At 42.1% G+C, this 23,766-nt stretch overlaps 1 long non-coding RNA gene across 1 annotated transcript in view; it reads right to left on the bottom strand.

Moving 5' to 3' along the window:
* Positions 1-3,629: 3,629 nt before the first annotated feature.
* Positions 3,630-23,766, bottom strand: part of LOC111182598 (uncharacterized) — a 97,086-nt gene continuing 76,949 nt past the window's right edge. The window contains exon 3 of the long non-coding RNA XR_016389018.1: positions 3,630-5,818. This is a non-coding gene — a long non-coding RNA (uncharacterized LOC111182598). The remainder of the gene's footprint in view (positions 5,819-23,766) is intronic.

Genomic DNA, 23,766 nt, shown 5'->3' on the forward strand with positions numbered 1-23,766 from the left:
AGATTTCTGTGTATTCATTTTGTATCCTGCAACTTTACCAAATTCATTGATAAGCTCTAGTAGTTTTCTGATGGCATCTTTAGGATTATCTATGTATAGGAACATGTCATCTGCAAACAGTGACAGTTTTACTTCTTCTTTTCCAATTTGGATTCCTTTTATTTCTTTTTCTTCTCTGATATCTGTGGCTAGGACTTCCAAAATTATGTTGAATAAAAGTGGCGAGAGTGGACATCCTTGTCTTGTCTCTGATCTTAGAGGAAATGCTTTCAGTTTTTCACCATTGAGAATGATGTTTGCTGTGGGTTTGTCGTATATGGCCTTTATGATGTTGAGGTAGGTTCCCTCTATGCCCACTTTCTGGAGAATTTTTATCATAAATGGATGTTGAATTTTGTCAAAAGATTTTTTCTGCATCTATTGAGATGATCATATGGTTTTTATTCTTCAATTTGTTAATGTGTTGTATCACATTGATTGATTTGCAAATAATGAAGAATCCTTGCATCCCTGGGATAAATCCCACTTGATCACAGTGTATGCTCCTTTTAATGTGTTGTTGGATTCAGTTTGCTAGTATTTTGTTGAGGATTTTTGTGTCTGTGTTCATCAGTGATATTGGCCTGTAATTTTATTTTTTTGTGGTATCTTTGTCTGGTTTTGGTATCAGGGTGATAGTGGCCTCATAAAGTGAACTTGGGAGTGTTCCTTCCTCTGCAATTTTTTTGGAAGAGTTTCAGAAGGATAGGTGTTAACTCTTCTCTAAATGTTTGATAGAATTCACCTGTGAAGTCATCTGGGCCTGAACTTTTGTTTGTTGGAAGTTTTTTAATAACAGTTTCAATTTCAGTACTTGTGATTGGTCTGTTTCTATTTTCTATTCCTGGCTCAGTCTTGGAATGTTGTACCTTTCTAAGAATTTGTTCATTTCTTCTAGGTTATCTAGTCTCTTATGATCCTTTGTATTTCTGTGGTGTCCATTGTAACTTCTTTTTCATTTGTAAATGTGTTTTTCTTTTCTTTTTTTGGCTGCATTGGGTCTTCATTGTTGCGCACAGGCTTTTACTAGTTGCAGCAAGTGGGGGCTACTCTTCGTTGTAGTGCGTGGGCTTCTCCTTGTGGTGGATTCTCTTGCTGTAGAGCACAGGCCCTAGGCATGCAGGCTTCAGTAGTTGCAGCACACAGGCTCAGTAGTTGTGGCTTGCAGGCTCTAGAACACAGGCTCAGTAGTTGTGGCTCATGGGCTTAGTTGCTCCACGGCATGCGGGATCTTCCCGGACCAAGGATTGAACTCCTGTTCCCTGCATGGGCAGGTGGATTTTTAACCTCTACACCACCAGGGAAGCCCCTTCATTTCTAATTTTATTGATTTGAGCCATCACCCTCACCCTCTTTTTCTTGATGAGTCTGGCTGAAGGTTTATCAATTTTCTTTATCTTTTCAAAGAACCAGCTTTTAGTTTCATTGATTTTTGCTATTGTTTTCTTTGTCTCTATTTCATTTATTTCTGCTCTGATCTCATGATTTCTTTCCTTCTACTAACTTTGGGTTTTGTTTATTCTTCTTTCTCTAGTTGCTTTAGGTGTAAAGTTAGGTTGTTTGAGATTTTTCTTGTTTCCTGAGGTAAGACTGTATTGCTATACACTTCCCTCTTAGAACTGTTTTTGCTGCATCTCATAGGTTTTGGATCATCGTGTTTTTGTTGTCATTTGTCTCTAGGTATTTTTTTGTTTGTTTGTTTTGGGGTTTTTTTGCGATACGCGGGCCCCCCACCGCTGCGGCCTCTCCTGCTGCAGAGCAAAGGCTGCGGACGCCCAGGCTCAGTGGCCACGGCCCATGGGCCCAGCTGCTCCGCGGCACGTGGGATCCTCCCAGACCAGGGCCCGAACCCGTGTCCCCTGCATCGGCAGGCAGACTCCCAACCACTGCGCCAACAGGGAAGCCCCTGTCTCTAGGTATTTTTTTTCTCTTTGATTTCTTCAGTGATCCATTGGTTGTTTAGTAACATTGTTTAGCCTCCATGTTTTGTGTTTTTACAGTTTTCCTATAATTTATTTCTAATCTCATAGCATTGTGGTCAGAACAGAAAGATGCTTGATATGATTTTAATTTTTAAAATTTACCGAGGCTTGATTTGTGGCCCAAGATGTGATCTGTCCTGTAGAATGTTCCATGTGCCCTTGAGAAGAAAGTGTAATCTGCTGCTTTCAGACGGAGTGTCCTGTAAATACCAGTTAAGTCTCTCTGGTCTCATGTGTCTTTTTTTTTTTTTTTTTTTTTTTTGCGGTACGCGGGCCTCTCACTGTTGTGGCCTCTCCCGTTGCGGAGCACAGGCTCTGGACGTGCAGGCCCAGCGGCCATGGCTCACGGGCCCAGCCGCTCTGCGGCATGTGGGATCTTCCTGGACCGGGGCACGAACCCGTGTCCCTTGCATCGGCAGGCGGACTCTCAACCACTGCGCCACCAGGGAAGCCCTCATGTGTCATTTAAGTGTTGTGTTTCCTTAATAGTTTTCTGTCTGGATGATCTGTTCATTGGTGTAATTGGGGTGTTAAAGTCCCTCACTATTATTGTGTTACTATTTCCCCTTTTGTGGCTGTTAGCATTTGGCTTATATATTGAGGTGTTCCTATGTTGGGTGCATGTATATTTACAATTGTTATATCTTCTTGGGTTGATCCCTTGATCATTATGCAGTGTCCTTCCATGTCTCTTGAACAGTCTTTATTTTAAAGTCTATTTTTTCTGATATAAGTATTGCTACTCCAGCTTTCTTTTGATTTCCATTTGCATGTAATATCTTTTTCCACTTGCAGTCTGTATGTGTCCCTAGGTCTGAAGTGAGTCTCTAGTAGATAGCATATATACGGGTCTTGTTTTTGTATCTATTCAGCCAGTCTGTGTCTTTTGGTTGGTGCATTTAATCTATTTACATTTAGGTAATTATCAATATATATGTTCCTATTGACATTTTCTTAATTGCTTTAGGTTTTTGTAGCTCTTTTTTCTCCCCTTCCTCTTTTGTTCTCTTGTGGATTGATGACCATCTTTAGTGTTATGTTTGGGTTGCTTTCTCTGTTTTGTTTGTGTACCTATTGTAGTTTTCTGGTTTGCATTTCCCATGAGGTTTTTGATACAGCAGTCTGTATATATACAATGTTGTTTTAAGTTGCTGGTTTCTTAATTTCAAATGCAATTCCCATTTCCTGCATTTGTACTCTCCTCACAGTTGCTGGTTTTGATATCATATTTGTGTGGGGGTGATTTCGTACTATTACTTTGTTTGCCTTTACTGGTGAGCTTTCCCATTTGTGATTTTGTGGTTTCTAGTTGTGGCCTCCCCTCCACCGCCCCCCAACCCTGAGAAGTTCCTTTAGCATTTGTTTTAAGGCTGGTTTGGTGGTGCTGAATTCTTTTAGCTTTTGCTTGTCTGTAAAGCTTTTGATTTCTCTGCTGAATCTGAACGTGAGCCTTGCTGGGTAGAGTAGTATAGACATAGTCTTGTCTTATAGTCTCTTGTGTATAGGTCTAATTTATAGACATAAATTAGGGGATTTATGTCTATAGGGGATTGTGCCTAATTCCCCTTCTACTCACTTCCTCCACTTTCAAATGACAAGATCCATAAAGACAGGGCTATGTTTTATTCGACTCTGTGACAACATAAGTGCTTAAAACAATGCTTTTAACATCATAGGTGTTCAGGAAACGTTTCTGATAAAGTTGAAGTGGAATTGAGACAACGATTTATTAAAGTTTAGGGCATACACCTTGGGACAAAGAATTGATGCCATATATGTAAAGATAAACCTAGTGAAGTAAACTGATGTTCACATCAGTTGTAGCAGGAAACATCAGTGTGCCCCCAATACAATTTTGGATTATGCTTATTGTATGTATAAGCCAAGTTTTTAAAACTGAAGCGTGAAAAGTACATGGACTTCATCAAGATCATACACATCCTTTCAATGAATACAACTTTCTCTCTTTACAATTAGTCCGTAAAATCAGAATATAAATCATGTAAATCAGAATGACCAACGTGGGTAAATTAGAAGGGCTTTGTATTTGCAGTACTACACAGGCTGGTTCTACATTAGGGACAGCTGATCCCCCCACCCCCGCCCTGGGAGAATGAAGGGTTTATTATTACTTGCAGCAAATAAGAACACTGGGGTTGTTTCCCAAAGAAGTGTCTCTCCAAACAACAAAATTAGGGGACTCTTAAGCTGTGGGTACATGCATATCCACGAAGGGGCTCGGACAGTAGGCAGAGTCTAAGCTTTAGTTGATTGATTGAAGGGGACAGGCTGACCTTTAGCACCAGGGAGCTGCTGACTGCTGGCTGAAACATTTGTTGATGACATTTTTTTCACTCAGTTAATGCTTATCTTTCTTTTCACTTTGGTTCCTATTATTTTACTTCATCCCCCACCTTCTGTTCTTCTTTCTTTTCCTTTCTGTCTTCCTGTATTAAAGGGACTAATTACCCACATGCCCAGTCCCTTCTAGGGGCCTCTGTCCCTGCACACAGCCCTGCCTGTCCTTTCCCTGCCACTTCACTCCCCCACCAAAATTGCTGCTGGTTCCCGCTCTCCCCGAGGCCCGATTGCTCAGCTTTTCCTCAGGGTCCATGAGAGGATATAACCATCGCCCTCTTACTTGTCTAAGTAGGTTTCTGTTCTTGCAACCAAAGGTGTATCTCAAGCCCCTACCCCCTCCTTCCTCTGTTGTAGGTACACCTGCCAGTGGTGCCCGGAGGAGTTGCTCAGCCTCCCTCGTGTCAGCCAGGATGTAAAAGGGAGACCACCTGGCCGGCGTGCTCAGAAGCATCAGGATATTTAGAAATGGGCAGACGGTTGGTTGAATTTTCTACCTTTTGGGGAACGTTTCAGTACCTTGTGGACAAGGCTCTTGGACTCCATTTAAGCACCTTGTTAAGACCGCTGAATGAATTTTGTTGTGCAAAACAAGAAGTAGTCACATGGATACTGCCCCTGAGCCCTGCCTAGGTGGTAGGCTTAGCTGGATATAGGTGGTTAGGGATTTAACTTTTTTTTAAGAAATGGAGTGACTGTAGAACAGCAAAACCTTTTTCTATCTCCAGCAGGGAACTGTGGCAGGAGAATATGAGCTTTATGGGGAATTACTGGTATTATCAAAGGCTTTCCAAAATAGACTTGAAATGAATAGTTGTGTGCCTGTTTTTATTACTGCCTTGCGAGTTTACATTTTGTTTTTTGTACAGTATTTTTCTCCCCCTTATGAGATGGTTGCTAGGGCTTGCGAGCAAATAACGTTTATTGTGTTGAATTTGGGACTGAACATAATTACCTTACAATTGGGGTTCATAGTGCCATTTTTGACAGTTATATTATGAGCTTTTTGAGGAAAATTGAGCCCACATGCTGTAAGCTGCTTCCTATTCAGCTGCCCTTCAAGCTTTGGTGTCTCGGCTCTCCCTGCCCCCACTCCTCTGCCGCAGGGCAGCCTCGGGACCAAATGCTGCTGGAGGAAAACCAGACAATCCAGTGTGGGTACCGCCAAGCTCCAGCACTGTCTCCTCTGAAAAGCCCCTTGTCCCCAGTGTGTTTTTCCGGATGACTCCGTGGACATGCGTCTCTAGGGATGCTGCAGTTGGCTATCACTACAGGCATCCTGCCTTTCTCCTACCGGGAAAGTCGTGAGTAAACAGAAGTTTTGTAAATCGAGTCAATACTCCTAGCAACCTCCATGACCATTTCAGAGATGCTTCATCTTCATTTCTGGCCGGTCTTTCGCTGGTAGCACTTCTTACCTAATCTGTCCCATAGCGTTTCTGTAAAGGAAGGTAATGAGCGGTAAACAAACTCTTAAATGCACCAGGGGAGCACAGCGCTTACAGAAATCCTTCTTTTAAATAAGTCTTTTTTTTTTTTTTTCCTGTTCCTTCCTATTGCCCTAGCAGAAATTTGGGTTCACCTAGAAGCAGACCTTGAGATAAGGGTTTAAGTGCAAATGGTGTATTAGGGAGTTCATGCCAGGGAACACCAGTAGGAGAGGGAATTGATAGTGGGAAGGGAAGGAAAGTCAACACAAGGTATGTCATGGAGCAGGTTACTACTTAGGCAAGGAATGCTCAGTCCTGCGGGGGGGTCTCTAGGAAACAGTGGAAAGACACCTCAGATTTGTGGCACCTGAGGGCGAAGAACCTGGGGTGTTTATATACTGCCTGCCTCAGTCACTGTTGGAGGGCTGCTTCTGGGGAGCAGGTGGGTAATAATATCCTAGCGCTCTACCTTCTACTTGGGGAGGGGCTATCGAAATCCAAGAAAGCTCTTGGATGGTAAATGCTGGCAGTTGGAAGCCAAGCCAAATGTAAGTGGCTGAAACGTAAATGGCTGTGGGCAGGACACCAGCACATCTGCTACACTTAGATTCTCGGAATACGTGTGAGGAGGTGGCTTCTCCATTGCTCCCGAGTGTCACTGCAACAACTCTTCTTTATTGGTAAGTGTCTTCTAGATGCATTTTCTGCAAATCAAAAAAGGTTCTGAGAGACTTATTTTTAGGAAAGTGAAGTATTTCCTTCAAAATATTTTCTTTATACAGAAATACTAGGAAATGGAACCAGTGGCCACAACCAATAGATTAATATCAAGCCTTTTCAAAATGCTCCCATCCATCATTTTCAGTGGATGGAGGATATAGAAGCAAATATATACAGCCTTTATTCTCAAGATTGTTTTTATTCCACCATCAGTGGATTTCCATGATTAGCAAAGGCTAATCTTAGATGCTTTTTCAAAGTGCCTGTATATCCTTGGTTACCTCATGGACCATGGTGTGGCAGGCAGACCACTTGTAACTTGCCCAAGAGGGCAGGGGTCAAACAGAGGTATGGGATGCTGTCCTTTATTCATAGGTACCAGCTCCAAACACTGACAACTGAAAAGAGTGATTAAATCCAGGCATCCTAACTCCCATATCTTGGAGGCCCTGGACCCTCGTGTTCCTGGTGACTCCTGCTACTGTCTTTATTCCTAATGGCACTCTGGCAGCTGAACCAATCATGCCCTGGTTGGTTTCCTACTGTTTTGAGGGTTGATGAGTCTAAGTTCCTAACATAGCATCAGATGGGGATCTTGGTGCTAAGGAGAATTAAGCTCACGGAGTCTCTATTGCACACAGATGCCACAAAAGAGTGGAGCTGAACTTCCCTTGAGAGGCATATTGATGGACTACCATCTTGGTAAGATGGAATTCAGCTCAGTTTTGTGTCAGACCTAAGTGGCAGCCTGTATCTGTATCAGATCCATGGACTTTTTCTACTCTGACTCCTAATTCTAGGCCCTGATACGTAATTTGTGAGGTTTCAGAGCTAGAAAAAACTTTAAAGATCATCCAGCCAACCTGTCTATTTTGCTGATAAGGATCCTACATTCCAGAATGGTTAAGTCACTGACCCAGAGTCAAACAGGGAGTCAAGAGCTGGGCTGAGAGAGAGCCAGTCTTTTCTCACTTTGCATGAAGTTAGTTAAGAAAGCAGCAGAATTTCTCACTGGATGCAGGAGAAGTGAATGTTTGGTGCCACAAAGTTTTTTGAATACCTGCTGAAGACAGTGCAAGGCTCTGTGGGGATCTGAGGAACGAGCCCCTGTGCCCTCAGGGCTCTTACACTGTCTGCTTGAGCTCTTTGCTCCTTGCTTCCCAGCTCTCTTCCCCTGTTGCCACTCCCAATTCATCCTCCATCCTATTTTCACTTCTTGTTTGTTTTTGGTGCCAAAACCTAGGAACTATTTTCTCTTTTCTTACAGCTTATGTCCCTCATTCCAACTCCCTGATTCCCTTCCTCCACCATTTCTCTGTTCCCATTCTACCAGGTTCTCTTTCTCTTCTCTGCTACTATATATTTCTTTTCCTCGTATTTATCTATCACCTCCCTTAAGCTGCCCCTTCCTAGGCCCCCTTGCTCTCCCCTCTGCCACCTTGGATCCTGGAAGCATACTTGGTTATTGTGGTCAGTGGCCTCTGCAATGGCCAATGGTCCCCACCTACTGGTCTCCATGCCCTCGTGGAATCCCTTCCCTTTTGGTACAGGATGGACCTTGTAAGTCAATTCTAATGAATAAAATATGACCAAAATGATGGGACATCACTTCTAAGCTTAGGTTAAAAAAAGCTGTGGCTTCCACCTTAGGTGCTCTTTGACTATAAGGAAGCTGGCTGCCATGTTGTAAACTGACCTACCGAGAGGCCCATGTAACAAGGAACTGAAATCTCCAGCCAACAGCCAGCAAGTACCTGAGGTCTGCTAACCACCACGTGAGTAATCCTCCCCCCGTGGAGCCTGGAAACAACTGCAGCCCCTCCGATATCTTGACTGTAGCCGGTGAGAGACCCCAAGTCTGAGGCACCCAGCTAAGATGCTCCTGGATTCCTGAACCACAGAAACTGTAAGATAACTTTTTTTTTTCAATTGGAGTACAGTTGATTTACAACAAAGTGATTCAGTTATACATATATATTTTTTTCAGATTCTTTTCCCTTACAGGTTATTACAAAATATTGAGTGTAGTTCCCTGTGCTATAGAGTAGGTCCTTATTGGTTATTTTATATATAGTAGTGAAATGTTTGCGTTGTTTTCAGCTGCTAAGTTTGGGGGGTAATTTTTTATGCAGCAATATTAAAAATGCAGAGTTGTCCTTTACAGACCCCCACTCAGAAATGTGTGTCTTCTATGACCTTGAGCAAATCGCTGCTACTGTTTGGGCTTCAGTCTCCTCATCTGGGAGGCTTTGGGCTTAGAGTCTAGTGTCTCAAGTCTTCTGTCCGTGAAGATGTAGCCTGTGAGGTTACAACAAGGCCCATCTCTTCTACTGTTTAGTGTATGAAGCCTGGTTAAACCCGCACATCTTTGTATGTTAAGCTCCACGTCTTTAAATTTGCCTCACGTTTTTCACTCCTATTATCTGAAGTCTGTTTCTAATTTCTGACAGAATTGCAGTGGCCCATTGTGTGCCTCGCTCTGCATGACATGCCAATTTCATTTTGGAGTCACAGCTATTGTCTTTTTCCCCACTAATCTCATTTTGCAAAATTCCAATAGAACCTGTGAACAGAGAGAGTTGCCCTTGTGCTTGATCTGGGCGCTGTGTGGCCCCCAAACAGGGGTGGATGATAGACAGCCTGTCTGCCACCCGAGGCATCTTTTCTTGCTTAAAAATTTGTTCTCCAGATTGCAGACTCCCTTCCAACGCTAGCAAAGACTGGAACATATTAAATAAGAGCAGAGCTGAAATTGGATGGAATGTCTCAGCCACTTAGATTCAGACCTCTCTTTAGGGGGAGCACGTGGGGAAGAGGCTGGGAAGTGCCCACGTGGATAATGTGGAGGAAGACAGCTTCCATCCCTTTCTTATACCATTCAAGCCTTAAACAGGGGTAACATTTTTTCTTAAGCAGGGCCTATAACCCAGGATCCATCACTTATATATGGTGTCCATGGCAACCAGGCAATGGTATGGGATCCCTTCTCACTGGGGAATTCCTTTTATGGCTCATTTCCGAAACCAGCATGGCCAGTACAGGAGCCTGCAGTTTCCCAGTTGCTTAGCAACCAGCTCCTATGCTCTAGTCACTAGGAAAAGCAGACAGTTAAAAAAAAAAAAAAGTGTAGTCAGAATCATATGTTACATTCTTTCTACTTTGTCTCTTTAGAATAAAATAGTGTGCGATAAGGATGCGGGAAAGGGCAACCGCTCCCTGTTAATGCCTTCACTGCTCCTGGCGGGCTTGCAGGCAGAGAGAGGGAGGAAAATGTTAGCATGCTTTCGGCTGGAAATTAAGCAGCACAAGCCATCTGCACATTGAAAGCTCTACATTTTTCACGTCTTGCGGGGGCATCAAGTAAGTGCAGGGCCAGCAATCTGTGTGCTGCATTCCCTCCCCCAAACCAGAAAAGCCAGGCTCCACCCACAGGTGTCACTGGACCACTTCTCCTTGGCTGACATTCCTGGGAGGAGTGAATTGGTTTGTTGGGTTTTTGGTAGAAAGGCAAGGAGACCATGTAGCCCCCTTGAGTTACAGCTGTGGTTTTCAACCAGGGATGATTTTGCCCCTCAGGTGACATTTGGCAAGGTCTGCAGACATTTTGGGTTGTCATAGTGGTGGGGGAGGGGGATGTTATTGATAACCAGGGGGCAGAGACCAGAGATGTTGCTAACCATCCTACGATGTTTAGGCAAAGGACAGCCCCCAACACCAAAGAAGTAACCTGCCCACAGTGCCAGTATGCCGAGCTTGAGAAACCCTGCGTTAGAGAATCAGAAGAACCATCTGTCTTGTTAAAAACAAGCACTATAGCCGATTAGGAGAAATGTTGACAAGGTAAAGGGTGGGACTGATGAAAATCCATTCAATAGACAACCGGAATTTCTGTATGCACAGAACCAGCAATGACATAGCAAGTGTAGAGCAGAGATTCCCCCCTGGGGTCTGTGGCAATGGAGGGAACCTCTGAGGTTGCCTCCTTATAGGAAGGAAAGCAGAGATGGAGGGCTGCGGCTTTGGCATTAGACACATTTTGTTTCACATAGTGAACCCACTGACTATGCACCATGGCTCTTAGGTCTTTTACATAGTCTAGGACTCAGTCTTCTCATCACCAAAATGGAAATTAAAATGGGTTTTGTGAGAACTACATGTCAGAGCACATGAAACGCCTGAGCCCTATCCAGCTCTTATTCCCCTTCCTGTCTCAGCCCCAGGACCCCACTTGTTCCCTCTTTCCTGCTGGGTACTTTGAACTTTTGAAGAATATGAACAAATGTGCTGATCCTATAATGACTGAGGTCATTTTATTTAGTAATGAGCGAAGGATAAAAGCATTTTGAGGGATTGTTGGCTGGTAGCCTTAGACTAACTTTAGGCATGAAGGACAGGAAAACAAGAAATGGATGAGATGAGATGAGAGGCAGGATTAAGAGTGTTCCAGCTCCTCCATTCTACTGGCTGTGTGACCTTGAATAGTTATTGAACCTATCTGAGCAATTTCTTATCTATGAAATAGGGATAATTATTACCTCTTGCATTATTGTAAGGATTAAAGATCAGGTATATAAAGCGCCTGGCTGGTGCCCAACAGAAGGTAGGTGCCTGATAATATGACAATATCCACTTTCATGTAGGCAACTTACTTTAAAAAAAAAAAAAAAAAAGGTAAGATTGGCATGTGTAAGTCTTACCCAGGATCTTCTCCACTGATGCTGTGAGGCTAAGGCTGTGTGTTAGGAAGACACAGTTGGCCCATTTCATCTACAACAATCAGATTTCACTCAGTCATCTATGATAGTTCCAGCGGCCACAACATCATGTAAGCAGTTTGGAAGCTATTTCTATTTTCAGCCTATGCTACCTCTTTGGGGGAGGGGGTAATGAATGCCATACATTCGGTAACCATTTTTTACTTGCTTGAAATCTTGAGACTGTCTCAGGATACTTCCTAGTTCTAATAAGTGGGTTTTGGTCTATGTTCATAATTTTCTAGACTGTAGCACATCCCCTGTCACCCTGGCCTCAAACAGAAGCCTGTCTAGTTTGGACCACTTCAAATGCCTTGTCACCTCCATTATTTCTTTCTTATAATGCATCAACCGGAGCTATACGTTCCCTATAAAGGTAATATTTTCTGTGTGTTTTTGTTCCTCATTCTTCCTAATAATTTTGCAAAACTGGTAGGACTTTGGGGGCCAGAGTCTTTGCTGCACACTCTTGCACTGAACCCCAAGTCCTTTTTCTGGGTCACAACAGCCGGTTTGTAGTGGGCAGCGTCTCACCTTCTATAGTTTGTACTTTTCCTCCCTGTCATGCCCTTATTCTGAGCAAAGTTTATCTGCCAAGGTTTTGCCCACTCACCCAGCCTCATTTGATCTCACCCCCGTTGGCTTCTTGTTCAACACCCAGAAGGGCCGGATGAGCTCTAAACACTTAGAGGTTTCACTGCCCCTTCTAGATTGTCGGGGGATCCCACCTAAAATTGACTCAAGCCTCTCAGGATTGCAGCTCTAATGTGTCACTGCTAGAATTTTTCTCTTCCTCTTCCACAGGGGATAATTAAGTGATAAATTTAGAGGTTGCTTGCTTATCCCTCCCAAGCAGAATGATGGAATCTCACCTGGAAGCAGTGACAACCAGGAAAGGTGGAAGAAGGATGTTTACCAGACACACATGAACTCAGCTCCCCAGAAGGTAGCACACAGGCACCTCATTTCTGAACAAGTAGCAGAAGCCAGATCCACAGTCACCCCAGGGCTGTGACCGGCTGGAGACGGGATATCTCGAGGTTTACCAGGAGGACCGGAAGCGCTCAAAGTATGTGGATGTCAGAGCAGTGGCTAAGAAAGAGTCCAGGCGGGCTGGGACATCAGGCAGCTGAGGGCAAGGCAGGCAGCACGTCTGGGATCCAGGATGACAGATAGGAGATTTAAAACAGGGCACCATCAGAGCCCTGAAACAAGGCAAGGTTTTATCAGGAAGGGGATCTGAGCCTCAGGAGTGAGAGTAGTACAACTGAGCCTGGCTGAAGACAGATCCTTATGACAATAAAGCAGAAGGGATAACCAGAGAGGGAGGGAGGGGGTTGATGCCTCCTCCTGGGCAAATAATTTTCTCTGTATCCCTGTAACACTAGTACAGGTTCCTAGAAGATCAGTCAGTTGGTCAATTAGCAGGTAATGTTGAATATGTACTCTGCGGGTATCATTCCTTGCATAAAGCTCCTGCAGAACGCTAACCTCATGAGGTGCTCCAAGAAACATTCTATGATCACTATGATTTTTGCAAACTGCAAGTCCCTCTTGGAAATTCATAGTGTACATTAGCATTTTAGAAGCTCAAACTCCTGTGATATAGAAACCTGTTTTTAATCCAGTAACAGTGACAACAGGATCCTTTTATTACGTGAAAACTGTGAACATCCTGTGGACACACCTTGAGAGATATTGTTCTAAAGCATTCCTAATCTGGTGTTCCCAGGCCCTTCGCAACCTGGGCCTGCCCTTGCTTCCCGACTTTACCTTCCTTTATTTTCCTACATTCCAGGCACACTGAATTCTTCCCTTGTACCTGCCCCTATTTCACATTTCCTTCTTTTCTCTACAGCAGGTATCTGCCCAAAAAAGGGAAAAAACGCTGAGCCTTCCTCACGTCAGCCCCCACCCATTTCTACCTATCCTGTAAGGCTCACCTCAAAGGGGGGACACTTGATCCACCTCTGCCCCAGCCTCCCTGTTACTATAAACAATCCATTTTCTCCTCTGATCCCTTGTGTCACACTATCTATTGCTTTTAGAGCACTTAGTACCTTTTAATTTGTGTGTGACCATTTAGGAGACAATCCATGTCTGGTTCATTTTGATACTCCTAGCCCAGAACACAGCTTACTCGTAGGATTGTCCGAGGGAGCAGGAAGTAAGAAGCTATGACCTCCAAGGCGGAAGTAAGTTTCCCAACACTCAGGCCAGAGATGGCAGATCTCTGGCTCCCAGGCTGTGAACTCACACTCACCTGTGGTGAACAGACTCATCTATCACCACGCAATGCCCCTGGGGCCCAGATGCCACGCCCCCTCCAAAGCTTCTCAACACAGTGCTCGCAGTAGTCATAATCAACGGGTTAGAGTTGGCATGACACAGGAAATCTAGTTGTCATCCTTGATTTGGACTTTTGCACAAAGTGAAAGTTAGGAGAATTTAGCAAGCTGAATACTGGCGCTGTTAATACTTCAGATCAAGGACTGTCCATAACAGAAAAGAGCAATTAGCATAACTATTCATTATACTTTCAGTCATTATACTTTCATTATACTTTCTAGTCTAGTCTCAAGGCTAATTATCTGTATAATTAACATGTTACCAAATGCAAATAATTGATGAGCCTGATCTCTTGGAATGGAACACAAATCTTGTGAAATGTAAATAGCTGTGAATTACTAACAGCTTTCCTTTACATGGCCTGTCTAAATAGGGCAGTGCCTGTAAAATTAAACAATTTAAGTATAATCCCGGGTATGCTAAAAGACTGACAAAACAATATGATGTGTGGTTCAATGCACAGAAAATGCACAGGTTTTTAAATTCTCATTCTACTACTTTCTAGCTGTGTGACCTTGGGCAAGTTAATCTCAGTTTACTCATTATTTATAAATCTATAAATTTATAATTTATATTAAATTATATTATAATTTACAAATTATAAATTGTTATAAATCTCAGTTTCCGCATTTATAAAATGGGTGTAACAGCAGCCCTTGGTTCACAGGATTGTTGAAAATTAAATGAGGGTTGACTCATTTGGAAAGAGTACACAATAAATGTGAGCCATTGTTTTCATTATTACATTTTGTATTACTTAGATTTTATTCAGAAAGAAACATTAGAGGGAAAGGGAACGTATACAGATGTCCCTGCTATAACACCACCTATGTGTTCCTGAAAAGCTCCATGGTCTACAAAATAGCCCACTGAAAAAAATTGGGCTGCTGGGAAAAAAAATAGGGTTGGGCAGACCGCTCAAAAAATAGCCTATGCAATTTTGTAACCCAAGCACTAACAAACAAAAACAATGTCAACATTAGCAAAATATTAGCCCCCACTAAACCTTAGCTTGAATATTTGCAGGCTGCATTCTGCCCTTGAGCCCTGGGGCTTCTTTTGAGATATAAGTTCTGGAGGACATTCATTTCTAATAGGGATCAGTTCCATCAAAATTAAACGTGATTTAAGGAGTAGTGTTCTTCACTAATCTCTCCTAGCTTAAAGGGACATGTCTTCACAGACTCATCGTCAGTACCCTCGGCTTCTCCAGAAAGCACAACATAAGGATAACAGTGATTCTTAAAGTCACTGAATCAGTTGCTTTCTGCAGCTAAAAAAGGCAGCTTTTCCTTAAGGCCTTCACAGAGTGCTAAGGTTTTCTCTTATTAAAGAGGTAGTTACTGGGACTTCCTTGGTGGCGCAGTGGTTAAGAATCTGCCTGCCAATGCAGGGGACATGGGTTCAAGCCCTGGTCCAGGAAGATCCCACATGCTGTGGAGCAACTAAGCCCATGCACCGCAACTACTATGCCTGCGCTCTACAGCCCGCGAGCCACAAGTACTGAGCCCACGTGCCACAACTACTGAGGCCTGTGTGCCTAGAGTCCATGCTCTGCAACAAGAGAAGCCACCCCAATGGGAAACCTGCGCACTGCAACGAAGAGTAGCCCCCGCTCGCCACAACTAGAGAAAGCCCGCATGCAGCAACGAAGACCCAACATAGCCAAAAATTAAAAAAAAAAAAAAAGGTAATGATTATGAGAAAGCTTGCCTCTGGTTGCTTCAGAATATTAACATGCTAGAAAAAAAATTGCATAGGAACCAAAATGACTTCCATGTTATACCAATTCCCCATTTACCTATGGCATGTAAGGTCATTCACATTTAAGAAGCACATGCTGTAGCAATACAGTTTGCATTGACTATATCCTACCAGTTGCTGTGGTAGGAGCTAAATATAACCATATGATTGAATCTGTACATTGATCTAAATGTGGTGGGTATCCTTATCTCTGATAAGGCTCAGGGACATTAACTTGCCTGAGATCACAAGTTTTTAAGAAGCAAAGCCAGGACTCCTAGCTGGAATTGAACTGACTCCAAAACTCATGCTCTTTGAGACCACATTACCCCCTTAAGAGTGGATGGAGGCAGGAAAGCAGACAGACATCCCTGGCTGTGGTGATGAGTGAAAGCCTGATTCCTAACCATAAGTCCCTAACGTTTAGTGTCATTTAATCCTCATTACACCTCTGCTACTTAGGTATTCTTACCACCACTTTATGGGTAAGAAAACTGAAGCTCAGAGGAGTTATAATTGGCTGGTAGTGGAGCTGGGATTCAAAATTAGGCCTACCCAGTTCCTAAAACTGAGGTGTTTCTCCCTATGTCCTATATACGTCTTTATGTTTAAGGACACGGTTCCTAAATATCTTAGTGTGTCTGTTTACTAGTTTTTTAAAAAGCTGTGTTATACATCCCCATTCTCTCAGGCAGTGAATTTCACTGTGCACCCATGTGCACACATATACAACTGGAAATCCTCACAGGTGCAGTTTATCAAGCATGTTTCATAGCACACACATAATACTAGCCTCTTCTTTCAGTGTTTTAGAATTTTTTCTTTGTGCTATTTAAATTTGCCTTTTAAACAGGCCAGAAGAGAGTTTATAACTAGAAAAATATTACCTACTGAGGATCCAAGAAAAGGAATTTGTTAGGTAGAACATCATTTATTGGTTCTGTTAATGTATTTTTCACTTTGTAATTATTAAAAACTAACCAAAAAGGAAATAGTAGTTTATTTTTAAAGAAGTATATTTGGTCATTAACAAATTATGATTTATTTGCCATAATAATGCTGTTCTTCATATGGAAATGTGATACCAATCTACTGATTAGAAAACTACATAAAAAAGAATGAAGTAATGCCATTTGGAGCGACGTGGATTGTCATACTGAGTGAAGAGGTCAGACAGAGAAAGACAAATATCATATGATATCGCTTATATGTGAAACCTAAAAAAATGGTACAAATGAATCTGTTAACAAAACAGAAATTGAGTCACAGATGTAGAAAACAAACTTACAGTTACCAAGGGGGAAAAGGGGGGGATATATTGGGAGACTGGGATTGACATATACACACTACTATATATAAAATAGATAACTAATAAGAATCTACTGTATAGCACAGGGAACACTATTCAATACTCTGTAATGACCTATATGGGAATAGAATCTAAAAAAGAGTGGATATATGTATAACTGACTCACTTTTTGCTCTACAGCAGAAACTAACACAACATTATAAATCAACTATGTTCCAATTTAAAAAAAATTTAAAAAATCACCCAGACAGCAAAAAAACCCAAACTTTTGTTTTAACTGATTAGAAAACTAAATGAAATTAGGAAAACAATGCATGAACAAAATCAGAAGTTCAGAGAAACAGAAACCATCAAAAACCAAACAAATCCTAAAGCCGAAAAATACAATGACTGAACTGAAGAATTCAACAGAATTTCAGAAGCAGACTCAACCACACAGAAAAAAGAAACAGTGACGTAGAAGACAGGACATTTGAAAGGTGCAAAAGGAAAACAAGAATGAAGAACAGTGAAGAAAGCCTACAGGACCTATGGGACACAACAGAAGCAATATTCACATTATGAGAATTCCAGAAAGAGGAGAGAAAAGGGAACAAAGTATATTTAAGACAATAGTGGCTGAAAACTTTCCAAACCTGGGGAAAGAAATGGACATCCAGACCCATGAGGCCCAAAGGACCTCAAATAGGTTGAGCCTGAATAGGGTTACACCAAGACACATTATCATTAAATTGTCAGAAGTGAAAGAAAGAATTTTGAAAGCTGCAAGAGAAAAGAGAGAAGTTACATACAAGGGTACCTCATAAGTTTATCAGTAGATTTCTCAACAGAAACTTTTTAGGCCAGAAGAGAATGGAATGATATTTTCAAAATATTTTGAATGTGTTTTGATATCAGTATGCTTTGACTTCTTTATCTTATTCTTCTGTGTAATTACTACAGGTTTCCCCCTTGCGGGCACCATGAGGCTTACATAAAATATCTTAAAATTATAACACCCTATTATAAAGTGATAACTTCAATAGAATTCTCAAACTTTACACTTTTTATTCTCCTCCCCCTAACATTTTAAGTTATGTTATTACAGTTTACATACAATTTACAGTGACAGAAAAAAAAAAAACCCTCTCAACCAAGAATTCTATACTAGGCAAAGCTGTCCTTGAGAAATGAAGGAGAAATAAAGACTTTCTGAAACAAACAGAAGTTGAGGGAGTTCATCATCATTAGACCAGCCTTAGTAGAAATGCTAAAGGGAGTTCTCCGAGTGGAAGTAAAAGGATACCACTTAACATCATAAAAACATAAGAAGGTAACGTATAACTCACTGGTAATGGTAAATAGATAGTCAAAGTTAGATTCTGTAATATGGTAATGGCAGTGTGTAATTCACTTACAACTCTAGTTTAAAAGTTAAAAAACTGCCACTGCCTCCTCTGCCCCTGCTGGCCCCAGCGGGCTTGTGCGCCCTGCCCATCCCTGCCTCAGCCTCCACCGACTTGGGCAGGCATGCATGTGTGCTCTGGGGCAGCCTCGGGGAGCAGATGCTGGTGGGAGGCCCACACGCAAAGGTGCGGCTGAAACCATAGCTGAGCCTCGGGGCCATGCTACTAAGGAAGAAGAGCTGAGATCTCTCCACGCAGCTGCAGGAACCACAGATTTATACCACCACCACCACCACCACCCCCGCCACCACCACCACCACCACCCCCGCCACTGCCAGCTTTGTAAACTAAGCACCTGTAGAACATCCAAATGGATGAGTGCTCCTATATCTGAGATGGGTCTAGCTTTAGCAGTTGTGGGCTTTGTGGGCATGTAAACGCAGGGACTGGAGCAGGCCAGAATCTGAGCTGCCTCCATAGCCCCCATAGCGGGTCCAGGTGCACGACTACTGCAGTTCTGGGACCTGACATTGGTGGATCTGCACAGGTGGCCTGGTGAAAATAATGTCTGAGAGACACCAGAGCCAACTGCCCACATACCCATGGTTAAGGTGGGACTGAGAGCAGTTCCAACAGCAGTGTAATTTGTGAGCCAGTAAAACAGGTGAGAAGTGACACAACAGAGTGCACTCACAGGTGAACAGCTCCAGCGGAGGAATACTCAGTGGCTTCTCTCCCAGTGGGAGTGCTCCAATCCTGCTCACCTCGCACCGCAGATCAGAAACACAGCTCAGAAACAGATTTGGGGGCCTCTACTCCAAAAACTAGGGAGCAGACCCTGCCCCTGACAGGGCAGTAACAACCACAGAGCAAAGGAGAGGCCCCACTCAATATCCAGTGCAGGCTCAGGTCACCACAACATCAGTCACACCTCCTATCAAGGGGATAATGGCCAGCTTACACTGAAGAAAGAAGTGGCAGACATCCATACTAAAAACAGCCCTCACACCAAAAATTATTAACCCACACAGGCTATGCAGGGACGTTCCCACATAAAAATAGCCCTCGAAGACAGTCTGAGGGTCAGGCATCAGGAGGAAGAACCCCCAGAGCATTTGGCTTTGAAGAGCAGCAGAGCCTGAGTGCATGAGCTCCACAGGGCTGGGATAAGCAGAGACTCCACTCCTGGAGGGTGCACACAAGACCTCTTATGCACTGGGACCCAGCACAAAGCAATACCTCCATAGGAACCAGGGCTAGGCCTAATTAGGGATCTTGGAGGGTCTCCTGGGGAGGCAGGGGTTGGCTATAGCTCACTGTGGGGGCAAGGACAGTGGTGGCGGAGGCCCCAGGAAATACTGATCATCATGACCTCTTCTGGAGGTCCCCATTTTGGCACCAAGACCCAGCCGCACCCAACTGCCTACAGGCTCCAGAGCTGGAACACCTCAGGCCAAATAACCAGCAAGACAGGAACAGAGCCCCATCCGTTAACAGACAGGCTGCCCAAAGTTGTACTGAGCTCACAGTTACCTCAAAACACACCCCTTGGCATGGACCTGCCCACAAGAGGGACAAGCCCCAGCTCCACCCACCAGAGGGCAGGCACCAGTCCCTCCCACCAGGGAGCATGAACAAGCCCCTGGACCAACCTCACCCACCAGGGGGCAGACACCAGAAGAGGAACTATGATCCTGCAGCCTGCAGAAAGGAGACCACAAACACAGAAAGTTAGACAAAATGAGATGGCAGAGAAATACGTTGGAAATGAAGGAACAAGATAAAAACCCACAAGAACAACTAAATGAAGAAGAGATAAGCAATCTACCTGAAAAAGAATTCAGAGTAAAGGTAAGTAAAGATGATCCAAAATCTCAGAAAAAGAATGGAGGTACAGGTTGAGAAGACACAAGAAATGTTTAACAAGGAGCTAGAAGATTTAAAGAACAAAGAGATGAACAATACAATAACAATTAAAAATACACTAGAAGGCATCAATAGCAGAATAACTGAGGCAGGAGAACAAATAAGTGAGCTGGAAGACAGAGTGGTGGATATCACTGCCACAGGACAGAATAAAGAAAAAAGAATGAAAAGAAATGAGGACAGTCTCAGAGATCTCTGGGACAACATTAAATGCACCAACATTAACATTACAGAGGTCACAGGAGAACAGAAAGAGCCTGAGAAAATATTTGAAGATACTATAGCTGAAAACTTCCCTAGCATGAGAAAGGAAACAATCAAGTCCAGGAAGTGCAGAGAGTCTCATACAGGATGAACTCAAGGAGTAACATGCCAAGACACATTAATCAAACTGACAAAAATTAAAGACAAAGAAAAAATATTAAAAGCAACAAGGGAAAAGCAACAAATAACATACAAGGGAATCCTCATAAGGTTATCAGCTGATTTTTCAGCAGAAACTGCAGGCCAGAAAGGAGTAGCAGGATATATTTAAAGTGATGAAAGGGAAAAACCTACAACCAAGAATACTCTACCCAGCAAGGCTCTCATTTAGATTTGATGCAGAAATCAAAAGCTTTACATACAAGCAAAAGCTAAGAGAATTCAGCACCACCAAACCAGATTTACAACAAATGCTAAAGGAAACTCTCTAGGCGTGAAAGAAACCATCAACTTAAAACAACCTTGTAAAAACAAACAAACAAAAAAACAACAAAACAACCTTGTGTGTGTGTGTGTGTGTGTCTGTTGCTATATCAAAAACCTCATGGGAACAGCAACCCAAAAACTACAATAAATACACACAAAAAAGAGGAAAAGCAAACCAAACACAACACTACGGATCACAAGAGAACAAAAGAGGAAGGGAAGAAAAAAGAACTACAAAAGCAAACCCAAAACAATGAAAAATGTCAGTAGGAATACACATATCAATAATTACCTTAAATGTAAATGGATCAAATGCACCAACCAAAAGACACAGACTGGCTGAATGGATACAAAAATGAGACACATATATATGCTGTCTACAAGAGACCCATTTCAGATCTATGGACACATACAGACTGAAAGTGAGGGGATGGAAAAAGATATCCCATACAAATGGAAACCTAAAGAAAGCTGGAGTAGCAATACTCATATCAGACAAAATAGACTTTAAAACAAAGACTTTTACAAGAGACAAGGAAGGACACTATATAATGATCAAGGGATCAATCCAAGAAGAAGATATAACAATTGTAAATATATATTCACCCAACATAGGAGGACCTCAATATGTAAGCCAAATGCTAACAGCCATAAAAGGGGAAATCAACAGTAACCCAATAATGGTGGGGGACTTTAACACCCAACTTACACCTATGGACAGATCTAGACAGAAAATTAATAAGGAAACACAAACCTTAAATCACACATTGGATGAGATGGACTTAATTGGTATTTATAGAATATTCCATCTGAAAGCAGAATACACTTTCTTCTCAAATGCACATGGAACATTCTCTACAATAGATCACATCTTGGGCCGCAAATCAAACCTCAGTAAGTTTAAGAAAACTGAAATCATATCAAGCATCTTTTCTGACCACGATGCTATGAGATAAGAAATAAATTACAGGAAAAAAACTGTAAAAAACACAAACACATGGAGACTAAACAATATATTATTAAACAACCAATGGATCACCGAAGAAATCAAAGAGGAAATCAAAAAATACCTAGAGACAAATGACAACAAACACACGATGATCAAAAACCTATGGGATGCAGCAAAAGCAGTTCTAAGAGGGAAGTTTATAGCAGTACAATCTTACCTCAGGAAACAAGAAAAATCTCCAATAAACAGCTTAACCAGGCTTCCCTGGTGGTGCAGTGGTTAAGAATCTGCCTGCCAATGCAGGGGACATGGGTTCAAGCCCTGGTCTGGGAAGATCCCACATGCCGCAGAGCAACTAAGCCTGTGTGTCACAACTACTGAGTCCATGCTCCGCAACAAGAGAAGCCACCAAAATGAGAAGCCCATGCACTGCAACAAAGAGTAGCCCCTGCTCGCTGCAACTAGAGAAAGCCTGTGTGTGGCAATAAAGACCCAACACAGCCATAAATTAATTAATTAAAAAAAGCCAAAAACAAAAAACAGCTTAAACTTAACACCTAAAGCAACTAGAGAAAGAAGAACAAACAAAACCCAAAATTAGTAGAAGGAAAGAAATCACAAAGATCAGAGCAGAAATAAATGAAATATAGATGAAGAAAACAGTAGAAAAGATCAATGAAACTAAAAGCTGGTTCTTTGAAAAGATAAATAAAATTGATAAACCTTTAGTCAGACTCATCAAGAAAAAAAGGAGAGGACTCAAATCAATAATATTAGAAATGAAAGAGGAGGGAATTCCCTGGCAGTTAGGACTCTGCACTTCCACTGCAGAGGGCACAGGTTCGATGCTGGTCAGGGAACTAAGATTCCCACATGCCGTGCAGTGCGGCCAAATAAATAAATAAATCATAAAAGACTACTACAAGCAACTATATACCAATAAAATGGACAACTTAGAAGAAGTGGACAAATTCTTGGAAAGGTACAACATTCTAAGACTGAACCAAGAGGAAATAGAAAACATGAACAGAATAATCACAAGTACTGAAATTGAAACTGTGATTTAAAAACTTCCAACAAACAGAAGTCCAGGACCAGATGGTTTCACAGAAGAATTCTATCAAATATTTAGAGAGGAGTTAACACCTATGCTTCTGAAAATCTTCCAAAAAATGGCAGAGGAAAAAACACTCCCAAGCTCATTCTACAAAGCCACCATCACCCTGATACCCAAACCAAAGATACCACATAGAAAAAATTACAGGCCATTATCACTGATGACCATACATGCAAAAATCCTCAACAAAATACTAGCAAACCAAATCCAACAACACATACACTGTGATCAAGTGGGATTTATCCGAGGGATGCAAGGATTCTTCAATATTCGCAAATCAATCAATGTGATACACCACATTAACAAACTAAAGAAAAAAAGCATATGATCATCTCAACAGATGCAGAAAAAGCTTTTGACAAAATTTACCATTCATTTATGATAAAAACTCTCCAGAAAGTAGGCATAGAGGGAATATACCTCAACATAATAAGGGCATATATGACAAACCCACAGCAAACATCATTCTCAATGGTGAAAAATTGAAAGCATTTCCTCTAAGATCAGGAACAAGACAAGGATGTCCAGTCTGGCCACTTTTATTCAACATAGTTTTGGAAGTCCTAGGCATGGCAATCAGAGAAGAAAAAGAAATAAAAGGAATCCAAACTGGAAAAGAAGTAAAACTGTCACTGTTTGCAGATGACATGATACTATATATAGAAAATTCTGAAGATGTTAACCGAAAACTACTAGAGCCCATCAATGAATTTGGTAAAGTTGCAGGATACAAAATTAATACATAGAAATATTTTGCATTCATACACACTAACAACTAAAGATCAGAAAGGGAAAGGAAACAATCCCATTTACCATCGCATCAAAAAGAATAAAATACCTAGGAATAAACCTACCTAAGGAGGCAAAAGACCTGTAATCAGAAAACTATAAGATACTGATGAAAGAAATCAAAGATGATATAAACAAATGGAGAGATATACCAGTTCTTGGATTGGAAGAATCAATATTATCAAAATGACTATACTACCCACAGCAAGCTACAGATTCAATGTAA

The sequence above is a fragment of the Delphinapterus leucas genome, chromosome 19, assembly GCF_059928025.1.
Source record: "Delphinapterus leucas isolate spDelLeu-1000000601 "Yukka" chromosome 19, BTC_Dleu_Yukka2, whole genome shotgun sequence".
Classification (NCBI taxonomy): Eukaryota; Metazoa; Chordata; class Mammalia; order Artiodactyla; family Monodontidae; genus Delphinapterus; species Delphinapterus leucas.